Below are 21,293 nucleotides of genomic sequence, written 5' to 3' on the forward strand. Positions count from 1 at the left end.
ACCTTGTTGATGAAGATATTTGTCCAACCGGTAGTACCAAGCCCTTGGAGCTTGTTTGAGACCATAGAGAGCCTTTTTCAATCGGCATACAAGATTTGGATCATTTCCAAGAATGAACCCATCTGGCTGTTCAATGTACACTTCTTCTTCCAAGTCTCCATTCAGAAAGGCTGATTTCACGTCCATTTGAAATACTTTGAAGTTTTGAAAACTTGAGAGAGCAAGGAACATTCGGATGGCCTCAAGTCTTGCAACAGGAGCAAAAGTTTCTTCAAAGTCTATTCCTTCTTGCTGCGCATACCCTTTACAAACAAGTCTGGCTTTGTTTCTAATTACTTCTCCATTTTCATTCAATTTATTTTTGAAGACCCATTTTGTTCCGATAACATTCTTATCCTTTGGTCTAGGAACCAGCTCCCAAGTGTTGTTCTTTTCGATTTGCTCAAGTTCTTCATCCATTGCTTTTACCCAACATTCATCTTTGCATGCTTCTTTCACATTTTGTGGTTCAGTAGAGGATAGTAATGCCAAATAGCTTGAGGCTTCTGCAACTGTTCTTCTTGTTTGTACACCTGCTTCTTTCTGCCCCACAATCTGAGATTCTGGATGATTCTTCTGAACATATCTGGATGGAGTTTTCTCTTCTATTCTTGTCTGCTCCTCTGGTTCTTCTTGAGGTTCTTCTTGAGGTCCTTCTTCTTCATCATTCTGTCTTTGAGGGTAGCCTTCATCTTCTTCGATATCTTCCCGATGTACTTGCCTAGGAATGTATCCCTTCTCATCAACCACCACATCAATGCTGTCAACAATTCTGCCAAGTCTTTTATTGTAGCACTTGTATGCTTTGCTATGTGGAGAGTAACCAAGAAGAATGCCTTCATCTGCTCTAGGTTCAAGTTTGCCAAGCTGCTCATCAGTATTCTTGATATAGCATTTGCTCCCAAAGATTTTGAAATGCTTTACCGAAGGAGTTTTACCACTCCAGAGCTCATGAGGAGTTTGAGTGCTGTTTACCCGGACATTTGTCTTGTTGAGAATAATAACCGCAGCATGTGCAGCTTCACCCCAGAAAGTTGCGGGAGTTCCTGATTCATCAAGCATAGCACGAGCCATTTGTTGGATTGTTCTGTTCATTCTTTCAACAACTCCATTTTGCTGAGGAGTTCTAGCTGTAGAGAATTCTCTCCTTATGCCATGTTCATCACAGAAATCGAAAAATTCATTTGAAGTAAATTCCCCACCTCTGTCGGATCTGAGGCACTTAATTTTGTGACCTGATTCATTTTCAACCAAGGCTTTGAAGGATTTGAATTTTTCGAAAGCTTCATCTTTGTGCTTCATAAGTCCTAACCAGACAAACCTGGAGAAATCGTCAATAAATAATATCAAGTATTCCTCTCCTCTAGGTGTTCTTTTCCTAAAAGGACCACATGTATCTGTATGTACTAGCTCAAGAGGCATGCTAGCTGATCCTTCCTTCTCTGGAAAGTTGGTCCTGGTTTGTTTTCCAAACTGACATGATCTGCATATGGTGTTGTCAGGAATTTTGATATCTGGAAGATCGCGAACTGCCTGATATTTGCATGCTTTCCTTATTTGTGAGAAGCTTAGATGTCCCAACCTTCGATGCCATAACCAGTGCTCTTCATCCTTGCTCAGATAGCATTGTTGTTGTCCTTCTTCAAATATGTACAGATTATTTGGAGTTCTTTTGCCTTTGAGTACTGTTTTACCTGTATCAAGATCACGAACAAGACATCCATTCGATCTGAAAATAACCTCGGTCCTTTGATCACACATCTGGCTGACACTTAGAAGATTATGCTTCAATCCATCAACATACAAAACATTTCCAGCCTTGACCTTTCCTTTTAACTGAGCAATGCCTTTTCCTTTTATAGTTGCAGGAGTATCGTTTCCAAAAGAGACTTTCTTTCCTTTTTCTAGAACAGAATAAGATTCAAGTTTTTCTTTATCACCTGTCATATGCTTCGAACATCCACTGTCAATGTACCATAGATTTTCCTGTCCCTCTGCATAAAATGCTATTCCACATCTTTCTGTTTGAGGTTCCTTTATTCTCCATGTTTTGGTGCTTGAGGCTTGCTCCTTTTTCTGCTGAAACCTGCTCCTGCATTCAGATTCTTCATGACCAAAGTTATTGCAAATAGAACATTCGACTTCATTTTCAAGAACCGAAAAGTTGTTATAGGTCCTTTTTGTCATCCCTGTCATACTTCTTTGTTTTTGAGCTTCCCTAGTCATGATTGTTTTATATGCAACACATTGAGCTGCTTTGTGACCAAAATTATGGCAAGAAAAGCATTGTCCATTGAAGAAGCTTCTGCGGTTATTGAATCTACCTGCCAACTGATTGTAATTTCTATTTTCATCTATTCTTGAACCAAACTGAGAAGATTTTACCTGTGGCTGGTTGTAGCTTTTGTTCACCCTTAAGATGGATTGCCCCTGATAGTTTCTGTTTGTATTTTGTCCCTGCTTTACCTGATTATCTTCATTGTTCTTCTGCTCATTTCTTCTTGCCGCATCAAGATAACTTTTTGAGGTGGATGCTTGAGAGGTTTCTCCATTATAACCCAAACCTGTCTTGTTTAGAGGAGACCGCTGCACATTGATAATCTCATCCAAAGTTTCAGATCCTTTGACAAACTTAAGATTAATAGCTTTTGTTTTCTCAATTTCTTTTCTGAGACCAACAATTTCACCTTCTAGATTTTCAAGATGTTTTTCTTTTTCATCAATTTGAAATTGTAGAGTATCAATGATCACATTCTTTTCTTCTATACATCTCTTGAGTCTAGTAATTTCATCATAGAGGTTATTCACATCTACAGCATCCTCATAATCATCATCTTCAAATGCCATTAACAACTTATATTTATTACCTTGTTCATCTTCATCACTGTTTGATAAACCATCACTATCTTCATGGGTGTAGTAGCTTTTCTTATTTGCACTTTGTTTCTTGTTCCATCTAGCAGGTTCCTTTCCTTTATCCTTATAAGGACATTTTGCAGCATAATGACCTACTCTTCCACAAGCAAAGCATTTGAAAGGTAGCTTACCTCTGAACCTTCCAGAACCCCTTTGAAGATTTCTGACAAAATTTGATTCTTCTTCCTCTTCTTCTGGAACATGGCTTGCTTCATAGTAATCTTCTTTGCCTGATGCCTTAAAAGCAGCTTCCCTTCTGTCTGATGGACCTCCCTTTCTCATTTCATAAGCAGTTAGAATTCCATGTAGCTGAGACATAGTGAGAACACGGAGATTTTCCTTTTCTTCTATTGCAGATACTTTAGATTCAAACTTGGGGGATAATGATCTTAGAATCTTTTGAACTACTATAGCCTCTTTTATTTCTTCACCCAAATTTTTCATACAATTAACAATCTCATCTACCCGAAGAAAATAATTAGCAACACTTTCATCATTATACATCTTGAGAGTCTCATATTGAATCCTGAGAGTTTGAAGTTTAGCTTGTTTTACCTGTTCATCTCCTTCATAGCTCGTGACCATTTTGTCCCATATCTCTTTTGCTGATTTGAAGTGCATTACCTTCATGAATTCTGTTTGGGATATACTTCCTAATCGAGTACTGACTGCTTTTGTGTTTGTTTCATACTTCTTTTTCTCAGCTGGATCTGTAGGAGTAGCTGAAGGAAAAGCATAGCCTGTTTCTACAATGTCCCAAACTTCTGTACCAAGAGATTGAAGATATGCAGTAACTCTTACCTTCCAATAATTGAAGTTTGTCCCATCAAAAATCGGTGGCCTGATTGATGCTTCTCTCTCGTAGTTTCTCATGATGAACGATCTACCTTCAAGCGATCAAGCTTCTCTGAAGGACCTGCTCTGATACCAATTGTTGGAAATAATACTGAGAGGGGGGGGTGAATCAGTATTATCTAGCAATTTAATAAATCTTCCTTATTTGATCTTTGAATTATTTTAGCATGTCAGTACCATAAAATAATGAGCATGAAAAACAGATAGTCACACCAAAGAACACAAGATGTAAGGTGGAAACCCAATGTGGGTGAAAACCACCTGCTGCAATATGTCTCTATCTTCTTTCAATTTAGAAACTTCTTTTACAATGATTTTGTACTGGTGCAGTCCTTTACCAGTACGCAGGCTGCAACCTGCAGAGAGCTACAACTCTCTCTCTCTCTCGTTTTCCAGTCTACTCCTGGAAGGGAGCTACAACCCCCTACTTCTTTTCATAAAGCATCAGATAATCAACAAGTACATAACAGATATAGATCACTACAGATATCAGATCAGCAACAACAGAACTAACCCAGAACACCTTATCAATAGAGAAATTCAATCAACAGAACATCTTTAAAACAGAGACGCAGATTTTCTTTCTGTGGCCCGCGACCAGACGCCGTTAACCTTCTGCTACTCTGCGTCCACACGCAGATATCCCTCTGCTCCGCTGCGTGCCCACGCACTGTTCCTTTGACTGCTCTGCGTTCTGTTGCTTCAGGGACGCACCCAAAGATACTATCGCGCCGCGTCTTTCGCTACAGAGACGCACCTGAAAACACTATCGCGCCGCGTCTTTCGCTACAGAGACGCACCTGAAAACACTATCGCGCCGCGTCCTTCTGCTTCAGAGACGCACCTGAACCTTGATCGCCCTGCGTCCCCACACAGGTCTCTCTCTACTGTGCTGCGTCTCGGCGCACTTGCCCTTTACAGTACCTGCGTCCCAGCGCACTTTTCTTCCACTGAACCTGCGTCCCTTCAGATATAAATGATATGAAGACTTCAAGACTAACCCAAACAGTCAGATCTACAGATCTGATCATGCGCCATAGAGATCACAGTCCATTAGAAGATTCGCCCTCTTAAATCTGGACTAGATCTCACCAAATAAGATATTCAACCAAAGACAATGCTCAATCCAAATGAACTCCTTTGCTTTATATAGGCAAGCTCCTCCCCAAAACATGGAACAATACCACGAGCCGACACCATAGAAACACAAAACCGTCGGCTAGATACCACACAAGAAACCCCCACATGCTTTTTCTCTGCCTTGAAATGTGTGCACTAGGTGGACGCACCCCCTGAACGGCTGGCCAGCGTCGCTGGACGCGGACCCTGCATGGTGTACCTGCGGGTACGCACCTCCTGAACTAGTTTCCTGCGTCTTTCTTAATTTTCAACAAACAGAGAGCCTTGCCACTAGAGTTGCCATCAAGTACAACATCTGTAACATACAGTCATACCAGAAAACATAATGCCAACATATTTATTACCACCAATCATGGCAACGGAACTGACGGTGACCACTGAAGACTTCATACGCTTGACAGACATCCCATCCCCTAGCTCCTCAATATATCACGCAGGCTCTTATGCAAAACGCGATCTACCTTTTTGCCTCGGTTTCGGCATTTCGTTGTTTTTCTAAAACATGGCATAATTTCATATGCTGTACTCTATGATTGGACCTCCGAACTGGCTGCTACTCCTCTCTTTGATGGCTCGGGACAGCCTATCAGATCGCGGGGGGGGGGGGGGGGGGGAAGGTAATCTCATTACTCCATGATTACGTGGCTGCACACCATTCGGGCGAGACAATGTACGAAGGAATGACATGGTTTAACGGTATGATGCTTCCATTCTACGGAAATTGCCATCCACGATTTTTTTTTTTTTTTTTTTAGTTGCATGCTCGGTGATCACCCTCTCTGCGTCACAAACACCGCAAGCAGTTGCTGTTCCATTTCTGAGTAGAATCATGGGCGGAAAGACGGTCCGAAGCGAACCTCACAAGCTGACAGTTTCCGCTGCAGCTCGCGAAATCCCGGAAAACGTAGGATGTGTTGGCATTATGAGACAAGTGTTGTCCTTGATGGCAAATCACACTGATGACAAATCATAGTGCAGAAGGATAGCAGCAAGGAATTGATGATCAGTCTACAAGTATGAAGAAAAATATATACACGCTGGTTCACTATATACCAAGTCGCGTATACAAGCAGGTTCACTATATACCAAGTCGCGTATATGCATGTTCGCTATATACCAAGTCGCGTGTACACACAGGTTGGCTTCAGTAAAAGCGCGTGTATGTGGAAAACTTATCTTTGGTCCACGGCGGTTATTCCTTGGAAGTTGTGCCTATGGTTTTGGACCTTGGTGTCTCGACGGACGTGTTGATCCCTAGTTTTGAAGTTGATGGTATTGGATTTCTATGGTTTTGGCCCTTGGTATTGAACAAGGCCTAAGGCTATATAAGGAGAAGGAAATCATTAGGCAAGTGTATCTAAAAAAGCTTGAATATCTGATGAAGTATTAGATCCAGTATGCAGGTTATTGGTTGATGATGTAATTGCTTGATCTGAGCTAAGGAGAGATCTCATCGGTTGATGGAGAACAAGATCTAAGGAGAGATCGGGATCAAATGGTTTGAAATGAACTATCTTTATATGGTTGATTATGCATATTTCTAGATCTGCATACTGACGCAATGTTATGTTTTGGGTATAACTGATATCTGGTACAGCTGCAAGTTATGAAAAGTTATTTTTAGATCTGTATGCAGGTTGTCTTCGGTAAAACCACGTGTATACGCGGGTTGCCTTCATTGAAGTAGCGTATATCTTTTGGAGCTTGATTTTTGGGTTGCAGCTGGGTCTGACTGTTATTGCAGAGTTCTGTAGTCTGCTCTGTGTTATGGTGACTGGGTTTGACAGGGTTTCAGTGGTTCAGTGATTTAGAGATTGTTGATGCGAGTATTGGTTGTTTTGTAATCTGCTATGAAAGTTGAATGAATTGTGGTCTTCAGATTGTAATGTTGTGCTTCAGGAATATCCAGTCTGAAAATGTATGAAAAGTGGTACCTGAAGGAAGGAAGATTGTAGGCCTACACCTACGTACTAGTATCTTAGCTAGTACAAGAGCAAAGGGGGTTGGAGCTCCCTTCCAAGGAAGTTTGGAGAATGAGAGAAGGTTGAAGCCTTCTGCAGGTTGTAGCCTGCGTACTGGTATAAGGCTGCACTAGTACGAAAGATTGTAAACTGAAGTTCTTATTAAAGAAAGATAGAGACGAATTGCAGCAGGTGGTTTTCACCCACATTGGGTTTCCACCTTATATCATGGTGTTCATGTGTGTGGTTTTTGTGTGATGATCTGTTCTGTTATACTGCATCTATTTACTCTTAATATGGTGAATAATGTCCTAATGCATTTAACTGAAGATAAACTAACTGGATTATAAGATTTATGGTTATACGCTGGTTTCTTTAGACACAGTCGCGTGTACACGCTGGTTCACTTAACTGAGGTAGCGTATATGTTTCTGAGCATTGAAAAAGTTTTATTGATCTGATAATACTGATTCACCTCCCCCTCTCAGTATTATTTCCAACAATTGGTATCAGAGCAGGTCCTTCAGAGAAGCTTGATTGCTTGAAGGTAGATCGTTCATCATGAGCAACTACGAGAGAGAAGCATCAATCAGGCCACCGGTTTTTGATGGGACAAACTTCAATTATTGGAAGGTAAGAGTTACTGCCTATCTTCAATCTCTTTGTACAGAAGTTTGGGACATCGTAGAGACAGGCTACACTTTTCCTTCAGCTACTCCTACAGATGCAGCCGAGAAAAAGAAATATGAAACAAATGCGAAAGCAGTCAATACTCTATTGGGATGTATATCTCAATCAGAATTCATGAAGGTAATGCACTATAAATCTGCAAAAGAAATATGGGACAAAATTGTCACGAGCTATGAAGGAGACGAACAGGTAAAGCGTGCTAAACTTCAAACTCTCAGGATTAAGTATGAGACTCTCAGAATGTATAATGATGAAAGTGTGGCTAACTATTTCCTTAGGGTAGATGAAATTGTTAATTGCATGAAAAACTTGGGTGAAGAAATAAAAGAGGCTATTGTGGTTGAAAAGGTTCTAAGATCTTTGTCCCCCAAGTTTGAATCTAAAGTGTCTGCCATAGAAGAAAAGGAAAATCTGCAAATTCTCACTATGTCTCAGCTTCACGGAATTCTAACCGCTTATGAAATGAGAAAGGGAGGTCCATCAAACAGAAGAGAAGCTACCTTCAAGGCTTCAGGCAAAGAAGATTATTATGAAGCAAGTCACGTGCCAGAAGATGAAGAAGAGGAATCAAATTTTGTCAGAAATCTTCAAAGGGGTTCTGGAAGGTTCAGAGGTAAGTTACCTTTTAAATGCTTTGCTTGTGGAAGAGTAGGTCATTATGCTGCCAGATGTCCTCACAAAGATAAGAATGACAAGGGAAAGGAACCTGTTAAATGGAACAAGAAACAAAATGAAAAGAAGAAAAACTATTACACTCATGAAGATAGTGATGGTCTTTCAAATAGTGATGAAGATGAACAAGGTAATAGATATAAATTTTTAATGGCTTTTGAAGATGATGACTATATGGATGCTATAGATGTAGAAGGTTTTTGTGAAGAAATGAAAGATCTCAAAGTTTGCTTAGAAGAGAAGAGTGCTATTATTGATTCTCTACAATGTCAACTAGCTGAAAAGGAAAAACATCTTGAAAAATTGGAATGTGAGATTGTTTGTCTTAGAAAGGAGATTGAGAAAACAAAAGCGATTAATCTTAAATTTGTTAAAGGATCTGAAACCTTGGATGAGAATATCAATGTGCAGCGATCTCCTCTGATCAAGACAGGTCTTGGATATAATGGAGAAACATCTCAAGCATCTACCTCTAAAAGCTATCCTGATGCAGCAAGGAGAAGCGAGCAAAGGCCAAAAAAAAGTCATCAGGTGAATCAGGGACAATTTACCTCAAGAACAAATAAAGACCATCAAGAAATTTGGGGACAAACTGCCTTAAGGACAAACAAAAGCTACAATCAGCCTCAGGTAAAATCTTCCCAATTTGCTCCAAGAATGAATGTGAATAGAAGCTACAATCGGTTGGATGATAGATCTGATTATCGCAGAAGTTTCTTTAATGGCCAATGCTTTTCTTGCCATAACTTCGGTCACAAAGCAGCTCAATGTGTTGCCTACAAGACAATCATGACTAGAGAAGCTCAAAAGCAAGGGAGAATGACTGGAACCATGAAAAGGACTTATAACAACTTTTTAGTTCTTGAAAATGAAGTTGAATGCTCTATTTGTAATAACTTTGGTCATGAAGACTTTGAATGCAGGAGCAGGTTCCGGAAGACAACTCAGAAGGAACAAACCTCAAATGTCAGAACATGGAGAATAAAGGAACCGCAACCAGAAAGATGTGGGATAGCCTTTTATGCAAAAGGTCAAGAAAGTCTATGGTACATTGACAGCGGATGTTCGAAGCATATGACAGGGGACAAAGAAAAGCTTGAGTCATATACCGCATTAGAAAAGGGGAAGAAAGTTTCTTTTGGAAACGATATCTCTGCAGCCATAAAAGGAAAAGGTGTTGCTCCATTGAAAGAGAAGGTCAAAGCTGGAAATGTTTTGTATGTTGATGGATTGAAGCATAATCTTCTGAGTGTCAGTCAGATGTGCGATCAAGGAACAGAGGTAATATTTAGATCAAGTGGATGTTGTGTTCGTGACCTTGATACAGGTAAAACAGTGATCAAAGGAAGAAGGACTCCAAATAATCTATACATATTTGAAGAAGGACCACAACAATGCTATTTGAGCAAGGATGATGAACATTGGCTATGGCATCGTAGGTTGGGGCATCTAAGCTTTTCACAAATAAGGAAAGCATGCAAATATCAGGCAGTTCGTGGTCTTCCAGATATCAAAATTCCAGACAACACTATATGCAAATCTTGTCAGTTTGGAAAGCAAACCAGAACTAACTTTCCAGAGAAGGAAGGATCAGCCAGCATACCTCTTGAGCTAGTCCATATAGATGTATGTGGTCCATTTAGGAAAAGGACACCTCGAGGAGAAGAATATTTGATATTATTCATTGACGATTTCTCCAGGTTTGTCTGGTTAGGGCTTATGAAGCACAAAGATGAAGCATTCGAAAAATTCAAATCCTTCAAAGCTTTGGTTGAAAATGAATCAGGACACAAAATTAAGTGCCTCAGATCTAACAGAGGTGGGGAGTTTACCTCAAACGAATTTTTAGATTTCTGTGAAGAACATGGGATAAGAAGAGAATTCTCTACAGCTAGAACTCCTCAGCAAAATGGGTGGAAAGAATGAACAGAACAATCCAACAAATGGCTCGTGCTATGCTTGATGAATCAGGTACTCCCGCAACTTTCTGGGGTGAGGCTGCACATGCTGCGGTTATTATTCTTAACAAAACAAATGTTCGAGTAAACAGCACTCAAACACCTCATGAGCTCTGGAGTGGTGAGACTCCTTCGGTGAAGCATTTCAAAATCTTTGGGAGCAAATGTTATATTAAGAATACTGATGAGCAACTTGGAAAACTTGAACCAAGAGCAGATGAAGGCATTCTTCTTGGTTATTCTCCACATAGCAAAGCATACAAGTGCTACAACAAAAGACTTGGCAGAGTTGTTGACAGCATTGATGTAGTGGTCGATGAGAAGGGATATATTCCTAGGCAAGTTCATCATGAAGACATTGAAGAAGATGAAGGCTACCCTCAAAGGCAGAATGATGAAGAAGAAGAACCTCAAGAAGAACCTCAAGAAGAAGAAGAACCTCAAGAAGAACCAGAGGAGCAGACAAGAATAGAAGAGAAGACTCCATCCAGATATGTTCAAAAGAATCATCCAGAATCTCAGATTGTGGGGCAGAAAGAAGCAGGAATACAAACAAGAAGAAGAATTGCAGAAGCTTCAAGCTATTTGGCATTACTCTCTTCCACTAAACCACAAAATGTGAAAGAGGCATACAAAGATGAATGTTGGGTCAAAGCAATGGATGAAGAACTTGAGCAGATCGAAAAGAACAATACTTGGGAATTGGTTCCTAGACCAAAAGATAAAAATGTCATAGGGACTAAATGGGTCTTCAAAAATAAATTGAATGAAAATGGAGAAGTAATTAGAAACAAGGCCAGACTTGTTTGTAAAGGGTATGCGCAGCAAGAAGGAATAGATTTTGAAGAGACCTTTGCTCCTGTTGCAAGACTTGAGGCCATCCGAATGTTCCTTGCTCTCTCAAGCTTTCAAAACTTCAAGGTATTCCAAATGGACGTGAAATCAGCCTTTCTGAATGGAGACTTAGAAGAAGAAGTATATATTGAGCAGCCAGATGGTTTCATTCTTGGGAATGATCCAAACCTTGTATGCAGATTGAAAAAGGCTCTCTATGGTCTCAAACAAGCTCCAAGGGCTTGGTACTATCGTTTGGACAAATATCTTCACAAACAAGGATTTTCAAAAGGATCAATAGATAGCAATCTCTATATGAAAGTTGAAAATAACAAATTGCTAATACTTGTTGTGTATGTAGATGATATTATCTTTAGTAGCAATGAAGAGGCTATGAGTCAGAACTTTGCCTTAGCTATGCAGAAAGAATTTGAAATGTCATTACTTGGAGAATTGACATACTTTCTTGGATTGCAAATCCAACAAAATGAAGGAGGTATTTTCTTGTCTCAAACCAAGTACCTCAAGCAGATCTTGAAGAAGTATGGCATGGAAGATTCAAAGCTAGTTTGTAACCCCATGGTTACAGGATGCAGCCTCAGTGCAAATGACGAATCAGCAGCAGTTCACCAACCCACTTATAGATCCATGATTGGGAGTTTGCTTTATTTGACAGGTACCGAACCAGATATTATGCATGCAGTAGGAATGGTTGCAAGATTTCAAGCCAACCCAAAGGAAACTCATCTTCAGGCAGTCAAAAGAATCTTCAAGTATCTTCAAGGGACCCAAAACTATGGCTTATGGTATCCTAGAGATACAGATCTCACTCTTCATGCTTACACAGATGCAGATTGGGCCGGAAGTGTGGATGATAGGAAAAGCACAAGTGGTGGTGCTTTCTTCATGGGTTCCAGATTAGTATCTTGGTTCAGCAAGAAACAGAGTTCGATTGCCTTATCTACAGCTGAAGCAGAATATGTGGCTGCGGCATCTTGTTGCACACAACTTCTTTGGATGATGCAGACCTTGTAGGATTTTCAAATCACTTGCACTCCACCAGTCTCTATCTTATGTGATAATACAAGTGCAATCAGCATTTCAAAGAATCCAGTCATGCACTCAAAGACCAAGCACATACCAATCAAGTACCATTTTCTTCGGGAACAAGTGCTTGAGCAGAAGGTCAAGCTGGAGTATGTTCCTTCTAAGGAACAAGTTGCTGATATTCTCACAAAACCACTGCCCAGGGAAACTTTTGAATATCTCAGACAAAAGCTGGGAGTAGTTGATGCTTCATCCTGTTGTTGAAGCTTGTCTGTTCTACAGAAAAGTTGGTATACGCAAGTTACGTAAAGGATATCCGCGTATATACGCCGATTTATGATGGGAAAGTCGTGTGTATGGTGTACGCGTGTTGCCGAAAGCATATCCACTTGCATACGTTGTTTTATGCAGGAGAAGTCGCGTATATGGAGTTCTGAATAGCAAGGGCTGACTCCGGTTGGAGAAGGTCTGAGATGGGTATGCCAGAATTCTTCAGGCACAGTTTCAGGGGGTGCAGCAGGCACGGTTCAGGGGGAGCAGCTTAAAGTCTCATAAAGCATTGTTGGCATTTAGATGCTTTTGGTTCTAGTACACAACTGTTGTTGGTTTCAGGAGAAGGAGCTCAGAAGGAAATCTTGGTTGCTGATCTAAAAGATGTGTATCAGATGCTGCTTGTGACTTTCATAAGTCTTGGTCTAGATTTGTTGTCTCTATGTCATGTATCTCTTCTGTGATATCTCTTTTATGGTGTCAAGGTCATGTAACGGCCTTTGTTGGTTTCCCCACTATGCCTGGGATGAATGATGTAATATAATTGGTTGGTTCTGATGTATCCCCTCTTGGTTGGGAGTATGGATGTATGTATTGAGTCTTTTGGTGATAGGAAGGTCCCTTATGGTGTATAAGTCTTGGTTCTTTTGAAGAACATCTTTTGCAGATCTTGCCTACAGTCAAAGGGAGCATGTTTCAGCACAGCCAAGCAAAGATATCAGCATGTACTCAGGGGGAGCACAACCCTTTGCCCTTGATGACAAAGGGGGAGAGTGATTTGATTTGGTGTTGTTGCCATCAAGTCCAAAGGGGGAGATTGTTGGCATTATGAGACAAGTGTTGTCCTTGATGGCAAATCACACTGATGACAAATCATAGTGCAGAAGGATAGCAGCAAGGAATTGATGATCAGTCTACAAGTATGAAGAAAAATATATACACGCTGGTTCACTATATACCAAGTCACGTATACAAGCAGGTTCACTATATACCAAGTCGCGTATACGCATGTTCGCTATATACCAAGTCGTGTGTACACGCAGGTTGGCTTCAGTAAAAGCGTGTGTATGTGGAAAACTTATCTTTGGTCCACGGCGGTTATTCCTTGGAAGTTGTGCCTATGGTTTTGGACCTTGGTGTCTCGACAGACGTGTTGATCCCTAGTTTTGAAGTTGATGGTATTGGATTTCTATGGTTTTGGCCCTTGGTATTGAACAAGGCCTAAGGCTATATAAGGAGAAGGAAATCATTAGGCAAGTGTATCTGAAAAAGCTTGAATATCTGATGAAGTATTAGATCCAGTATGCAGGTTATTGGTTGATGATGTAATTGCTTGATCTGAGCTAAGGAGAGATCTCATCGGTTGATGGAGAACAAGATCTAAGGAGAGATCGGGATCAAATGGTTTGAAATGAACTATCTTTATATGGTTGATTATGCGTATTTCTAGATCTGCATACTGACGCAATGTTATGTTCTGGGTATAACTGATATCTGGTACAGCTGCAAGTTATGAAAAGTTATTTTTAGATCTGTACGCAGGTTGTCTTCGGTAAAACCGCGTGTATACGCGGGTTGCCTTCATTGAAGTAGCGTATATCTTTTGGAGCTTGATTTTTGGGTTGCAGCTGGGTCTAACTGTTATTACAGAGTTCTATAGTCTGCTCTGTGTTCTGGTGACTGGGTTTGACAGGGTTTCAGTGGTTCAGTGATTCAGAGATTGTTGATGCGAGTATTGGTTGTTTTGTAATCTGCTATGAAAGTTGAATGAATTGTGGTCTTCAGATTGTAATGTTGTGCTTCAGGAATATCCAGTCTGAAAATGTATGAAAAGTGGTACCTGAAGGAAGGAAGATTGTAGGCCTGCACCTACGTACTAGTATCTTAGCTAGTACAAGAGCAAAGGGGGTTGCAGCTCCCTTCCAAGGAAGTTTGGAGAACGAGAGAAGGTTGAAGCCTTCTGCAGGTTGTAGCCTGCGTACTGGTATAAGGCTGCACCAGTACAAAATATTGTCAACTGAAGTTCTTATTAAAGAAAGATAGAGACGACTTGTAGCAGGTGGTTTTCACCCACATTGGGTTTCCACCTTATATCATGGTGTTCATGTGTGTGGTTTTTGTGTGATGATCTGTTCTGTTATACTGCATCTGTTTACTCTTAATATGGTGAATAATGTCCTAATGGATTTAACTGAAGATAAACTAACTGGATTATAAGATTTATGGTTATACGCTGGTTTCTTTAGACACAGTCGCGTGTACACGCTGGTTCACTTAACTGAAGTAGCGTATATGTTTCTGAGCATTGAAAAAGTTTTATTGATCTGATAATACTGATTCACCCCCCCCTCTCAATATTATTTCCAACAGGATGGTTGAATTACTTCAGCCGCCTGCAAGAATCAAATGAAGCCGTGGCATTGGAATTCCTGCAGAATTTGCAGGAAAATTACTCCATAGTAGGAGGAAAGCGGATAGCGGTTACAGAGGATATCATCGCAGAAGTTTCAGGATTACCAGCTGTTGGACCCATATGGACGCCGAGGAAGGAAAGATTACAAAAAGCTATGGAAATTTTTCAGGACGAAGGCCAAAGCCTGACAGTCAAAGGGAAAGGAGTTCTGTCGGCAACATTAGGGGAACCCTGGACCAAGCTAGCGAAGATAGTACAAAGTTATATCACCTGCGAAGGGAGAAAAGACGTGGTAAGACCTCGTCACCTGAAACTTTTAGCTGTTTTAAAAGGAAAATGTTCTGTAAATCTCCCTGCACTTTTAAATTCGCTACTACATGACGCGGCCCAAAGCCTGAAGAAGGCCCAGCACATAGATGCAGTCATTAGCCACCATGGGCTGATTCGGTTGATAGTGAGCCACAGTCTCACTCAACAGCAAAGCACTTGGGAGGAACTAATCGCAATAGTCGAAGGAGGATCGGCTGCACCACCCCCAAAACCTGAACAGTCCTCTAGTACGCCGGAACGATTAGAGAAACGCAAGAAGTCAGCAACAGAAAGACATGCCGCTTCAAAACGGAAACAACCTTCCGATACGCCAGAATGACCAGAGGAACCCAGAGAACCTGCTGGCACACCCAACCTACCTGAGAGACCAAGGAAGTCAGCTCTGCTGGCCCGGATACGAGGAAGGTTGGAAAGAATTCAGGAAACAACGGCCCAGCCAATTGAAATTGCGGACGAACCTCCAGAACCAGAAGGAGGACCTTCCGAAGGAAATGTGGAGCAATCAGGGCCCAGGACTGGCCAGCCAGAAGGGGAAGAAATGAGTATCGAATAGAGCAACCAAGAAGATGAGCACTCTGAGGAAGAAGGGGTTACCGAGCAGGGCAATCAAGAAGAAGAAATAGCACAGCCAGGGGGTAGCCCGTTGCAGGACCCTGTAGGTGAGGAGGAATTGGCAGCAGTTCTGGCCAATATGGGGGAATATGGCCAGCCCTCCAGCACAGCAGGCGTCCCTGACAGTCCCACAGAAGAAGAACTACCCGAGGAAGCACATGCAGAAAAGGCAGGAGAAGAAAACCCGCCTGGTTATGATAATGAAATTGAAGACAACAATCAGGGACAGTCTGTCCCCAGGACGCCGGAAGATATCCCAGATGAAGAAGGAGCGGGCTTAAGGGTCAAACCCTCTGCCGAGGCAAAGGAGATGAAGAAATTAAGAAAGAAACAGCAGAGGTTGTTGGGCACTATAGCCAGGCTCCGGCAGCAAATTCGAATTCTGAAAGCCGATTTGATAATACAAAGGACCTCAAGGAAAAGGAGGAGGGACACTACAGCAAAAACCCTGAGGACAAGAACCCGTTTTATTGGTCGAAACCCCATCAGGAGACCTACTGCCGAGGAACAGTCTGTTGTTCCAAATGTTGATGAGGAACAGGGTGCTGTTCCAAATAACATAGAGGAATAGACTGCTGTTCCATTTGACCCTGGAGAACAAACTGACATTCCAATTAAGGGAGAAGAGCAGCAAGATGTTCCAATGGCAGGGGGACCTCAGCAGCCTTTCATTCGTGTCAAGAAGGAGAAAGAGAATAAGGAGACCCAAATAGAGGCACCACCCTCAGGGGTTATTCGGGTTCTGAACTCTAAACAACGCAATAAAAAGTTGCAGGCAAAATTCCCGGCCTCTATGGCTCAATGGAACAAGGATCCAAAAACGAGAAACTTGCACAGGATGATGAAGCAAGCCCAACAAGAAGCTGAACAACTCAGAGAGCAAGCAATCCCCCGGGAGAAATATGAAGAATTACAACAGCAACTTCGGAGTATTAGTCAATCTGAAAGCCAAGCCTTTGAGGGGTGGCAAAAGGAACAAGAAAAGGTTGCTAAGGTAACTCGTTGATTAGATAGTGTTGTTAAGCAGATGGACACTGTGTGTTCCTTATATAATGACGTTTTGACTTGTAGGGCCCCTACTAAAAATTATGCTTTATTTTTGCTTGAAAGATATTTGAGATTGAAAATAAAAGCCATTAGGGCAGGAGCACCTATCCACATCAACACTGTTAATGACTTTATAGACTGTTGCAAGCATTATGGGGTTAAGGTTCAAAGGTTATTGTGCGAGTTTTACTTGCACAACCTTGTGCTAGACCAGGAAACTGATTTAAATCCTGGCCCTTTTGTTGGCGATATACAATTCCAAGCCTTCACTCATTTGGGGTTAATCAGATGAAATGGCTCAGAGCTTATAACACCTTTCAGAGACAAGAAAATAGCCTAGACTTGTGGATACGAGCTGAACCTAGAGACCCAGTGACGCTATGGAGAGAGCATAGGAGTCTTATGAGGATCCCAGGTGTCATTGAGATAATAGGACCCATGCACGAAGACTTGATCCGAAATGGTCTAGAATATTTCCTGACTATTAAAGATCTTGCCCTCGATGCTGCAAAATTTCGATACTCGACCTCTAGTCCAAGCATCCAGCTCAGGGAACCATTCAAATATGAGAATTTTGAGCTGGCTGCCAGCCGATTGAACCTTTATGGGGAACGGATTCTGCAAGCAGGGCCATCCTGGTTAGGGTATCGATTTCGCAGTCCAATCATTTGGCACCCTACACCCGGATATCAGGCCTTGTATGAGATGCTTGCAGATCAAATAGATCAGTTCTTTGATAATCTAGTTGCTCATCACGGTTGTCGGCCTCCTCACAAGATCGCTTCTCCGGCCTATTCTCTCACCACCTTGCATGTCAACTACAATGTTTTCATGAGGCCATGAAATAGGGTAAGCAGGGGGGTGTGTGGAGCACCTGGAAGATATGCTTTTGAAAAGCAATCTAGTGGTTTTTCAATAACAATTGTAACCTTTTCTGCATTAGGAATTCAAAGAAGATAAAGGATTTTGATAAAATGTGCAAAAATAGACGAAGGAAGCTCAAGTGCTAATAATTGATGTTTTCTATTCAGAAAGACATGCGAGTAAGGAGTTCCCGCCCAAAAGCGAGAAGCAGAGGAAAAATAACTGTTGTTCCTCCAGTAGGGAACTGGATGCGGACACGATCAAGCAAAATCGGAATTGAATAGTCCAGGAAAAGAATGTGGGATACCGGCTCAGCGAACGCAAGAAGGGTTGAACGATTAGCGAATCCCTCAGGATCTTCGATCCTGAGGGATCACTGCTTTACTTATCTCTGATTATGTAGATATCTCCGTCATTTCTTTTATATAATGGCACAGCATCATTAAGCAAAGGATGACTGTTTTGTAATTTTACAGTTCCAGAACAAACTTTAATCATTGCGTCTCACTGAGACCTGATTTTGTTATACTCTTGTGAATGCGATTAATATAAAAGACTTGGTGTTTATTCCGTCTCTGTGTCTGGAGTAATCTAAGGCAGTGTACCATTGGCAGCTAAGGGCCCGGCTCCGAAGGACACTTACTTTTGTATCATTATACGATGATTTGTGTGTGGTTTGTTTATCTTTATTACTTAGCAGTCTTATGAATTCTTTATATGATGCGCTATGCTCTGTTACGTTTAATGGATGAATGATTTCTCTATATAAAGACTCTGCACTGTATAATTGGATTTACACAGGGTCGAATTGTATCTTTATTCAACCATTTCTGTAACAGAGTACTGGTAGGAATGTTACTGTCATTGGATTTATGTTAAACAATATTTGTGGGATTTGAGAGTAGCGTCATTCTGTTTAGAAACATAGTCGTATCATTCAATAATCTCAGATTGCTATATTAATGTAGAACATGTACATACAGGTGATGGTTGTTGTTTCATAAATCCTTACGGATCGCTGTTCCATTTGATTATTGCTGTTCCATTTTACTGCTGTTCCATTTATTGCTGTCCCATTTCCATTTTGCTGTTCCATGTTACTTTCCGCTGACTTATTTACCTGCCTTTGTTGTTTTGGTGTGAGAGAAGGCCTACGGCTGTAGTGAGCCTCAGCAAGACGCTGCTTAGCTCCCAGACCTATAAGTCCATGCTCTAATTCCTCTTCTTTAAGCAGTTTCTAGAGGGAAGGGTTATCGATTCCGTACCCTTGACTGATCAACTGTTTTGTGTGATTCTATCTTTTGGTTTCGTTACAACTTAGCATCTGTTTTCCTTTGATCTTCTCAACCCACTGTACTACTAAGCATTACTCGGACAAATAGCCTCGGATTGAGCTACTTCTTGCAATAACAAAACGTTCTCGGATTGACTTATTAATGTGGAATAATTAGCGGTGTGAGAGACCCTAGTTACAGCTCTACAGAGGCCAGTGTACCTTGGTCACAATTTTCATCTTTGTTCAGTGCATCAGATCAAGAAAAGGGAATCATCATTTCCCTTTGACTTGGCTGTTTCTCACATGCTCAACGCCAACTCCTTATTCCACAATTGAGATTTGTACACTTGATTGTTCGGTGATCTAGAAAATTGTATAAACGATTCTTGGGTGTGTGTGATATTTTCCAGACCTCATGAGGGGGTGTCCCTTAAATTAGCGCCCCACATGCCTAAATGACCATAGATTTGGATCCAACCTCAAATGTAGTTTCACAGATGTGATGGGTTCAGTTTCCGCCACTTACAGCACCCACATCATGCATGTCTCCTTCAGATGATCCATTCAGATCTTCAGAGCCATTTCCTATTTAGTAGGGTTTGTTTGGCTATGACCCTCGCCACCATATCAGCTTGAGGGGAATTATGTGTCATGTAGTCAAATATTATTGTATTCAATCATGGCCTATATCATTCTAGGCTCATGATGTATATGAGATCCGTTGCATTATTTTTTGGCCCACCAATAGAAGCATGACATGTATCATGTATTTTGTAGCTTAGTCACACATTGTTGTGCCCACCATTATTCTTTGTATGTAGTTATCTCGACGGTGTGGGTATGCCTCCCCCACCTCATTTGAGATCATGTACCTCAAAATAAAGGGAGACTTCTATTAGCATAGTAGGTCTTTCCCCTTCCATTTTTTTCCATCCTTACATTTCTTCAGCTCTCTCTCTCTCTATCACACACACACACACACACACACACTCCCCTTTGGTGTCTCGTAGAACTGTAACCTAAAATGTATTTCAATCATATGATTTTCTCCTACCACTCATACGTTGGGGGAAACTGTTATCACTAAAAAAGGATCATCTAGCCATTTCTAACTAGGTGGATCGATATATACGATGTAGGATTAAGTTTACCATAGTAAAATCTCTTTCACCATGAGAAATAATTTAGTAAACCATTTTTATTAAATTACTTTCTAATTAAAATTAAGAAAACCCATGACAAAAATTATATACATCATTATTTATTTAATTTTCTCTAGGAATATTTATTGTTTAAATAATTATTCCTTTTCATATTTGACAAAATCCCCTAGCAATAATTAAATAAATAACTATTTATTTATTATTCCTTATTTCTATTATTGGAATAATTGTTAAATCACTATTTAATAATTATTTTAATTTTACACAATTCCTATTCTTAACAAAGTAATTGATAAATCATTTTATTTATTAATTATTTCCAAATAAAGATACTTGACAATTGTAAATATCTTTTCCCTTTCCAAAAAAACGTAATAAAGTATTCCTTATGGTTAGATATTCATTTGGGAAATATTATTTTATTATTTTCCATTTTCGATATTAACTCAATAATTTTATAAATAGGATGGATTTTCATTCATTCTTCACCATGTTCATTATCATCATCAGCATTATCATTTCTTTTCTTTTCAGATCTCATTTGAGTTCTCTGCATTGTTTTTGGTTTTTCACACATTGAGAGAGAAGATCACTTACTGAAGCATCAAGGACATAAAAGGACCCATCCCACTGAAGTTGATTTTCAGACCCTTTTGTATATCTCCTTGACCAAGTGTCATGAATAAAAAAAATATTCGTTTTTAAGTCTTTCCATTTGGGTTATTGCATTTGATATCTCTATTGATGTTTGTTGTTTTGGGTCATATATGTTTTTATTGTAGGTTTTTCCAAATTTTTGTTACAAATTTGAATCATAAGTAGCCACAAATTGTTTCTTGGGTCACTTGTCACCTAGTGACTTATGTGCAGTGTTTTTGGTACACCTTCCAAGAAATTTCACACTAAAAAAATGATATTTTCATCCATTAGTAGGTGCATGGTGAGAAAAATAAAGTGACTTTTACATTAATTGACGCTATAAATCAATTTCAATTTTTACACAAAAATAATAGATCACTTGTTCACTAGTATGGTTAGGTCCTAACAAATTATATTATGACATAATTGAACCCTTTTCGTCCATTAGTTATCCATTATGACTTTAATTTCCCCTCACACTTCAAGCCTCTCTTTTACACTCACTCTACATCACATATATTGTTCCTCTAGTTCTCTACTTCTCTATTTTTAGTTATATTTTCTTAT

The sequence above is a fragment of the Pinus tabuliformis genome, chromosome 9 (genome assembly GCF_031772625.1).
Source record: "Pinus tabuliformis cultivar Carrire ecotype Pingquan chromosome 9, CPIR1, whole genome shotgun sequence".
Classification (NCBI taxonomy): Eukaryota; Viridiplantae; Streptophyta; class Pinopsida; order Pinales; family Pinaceae; genus Pinus; species Pinus tabuliformis.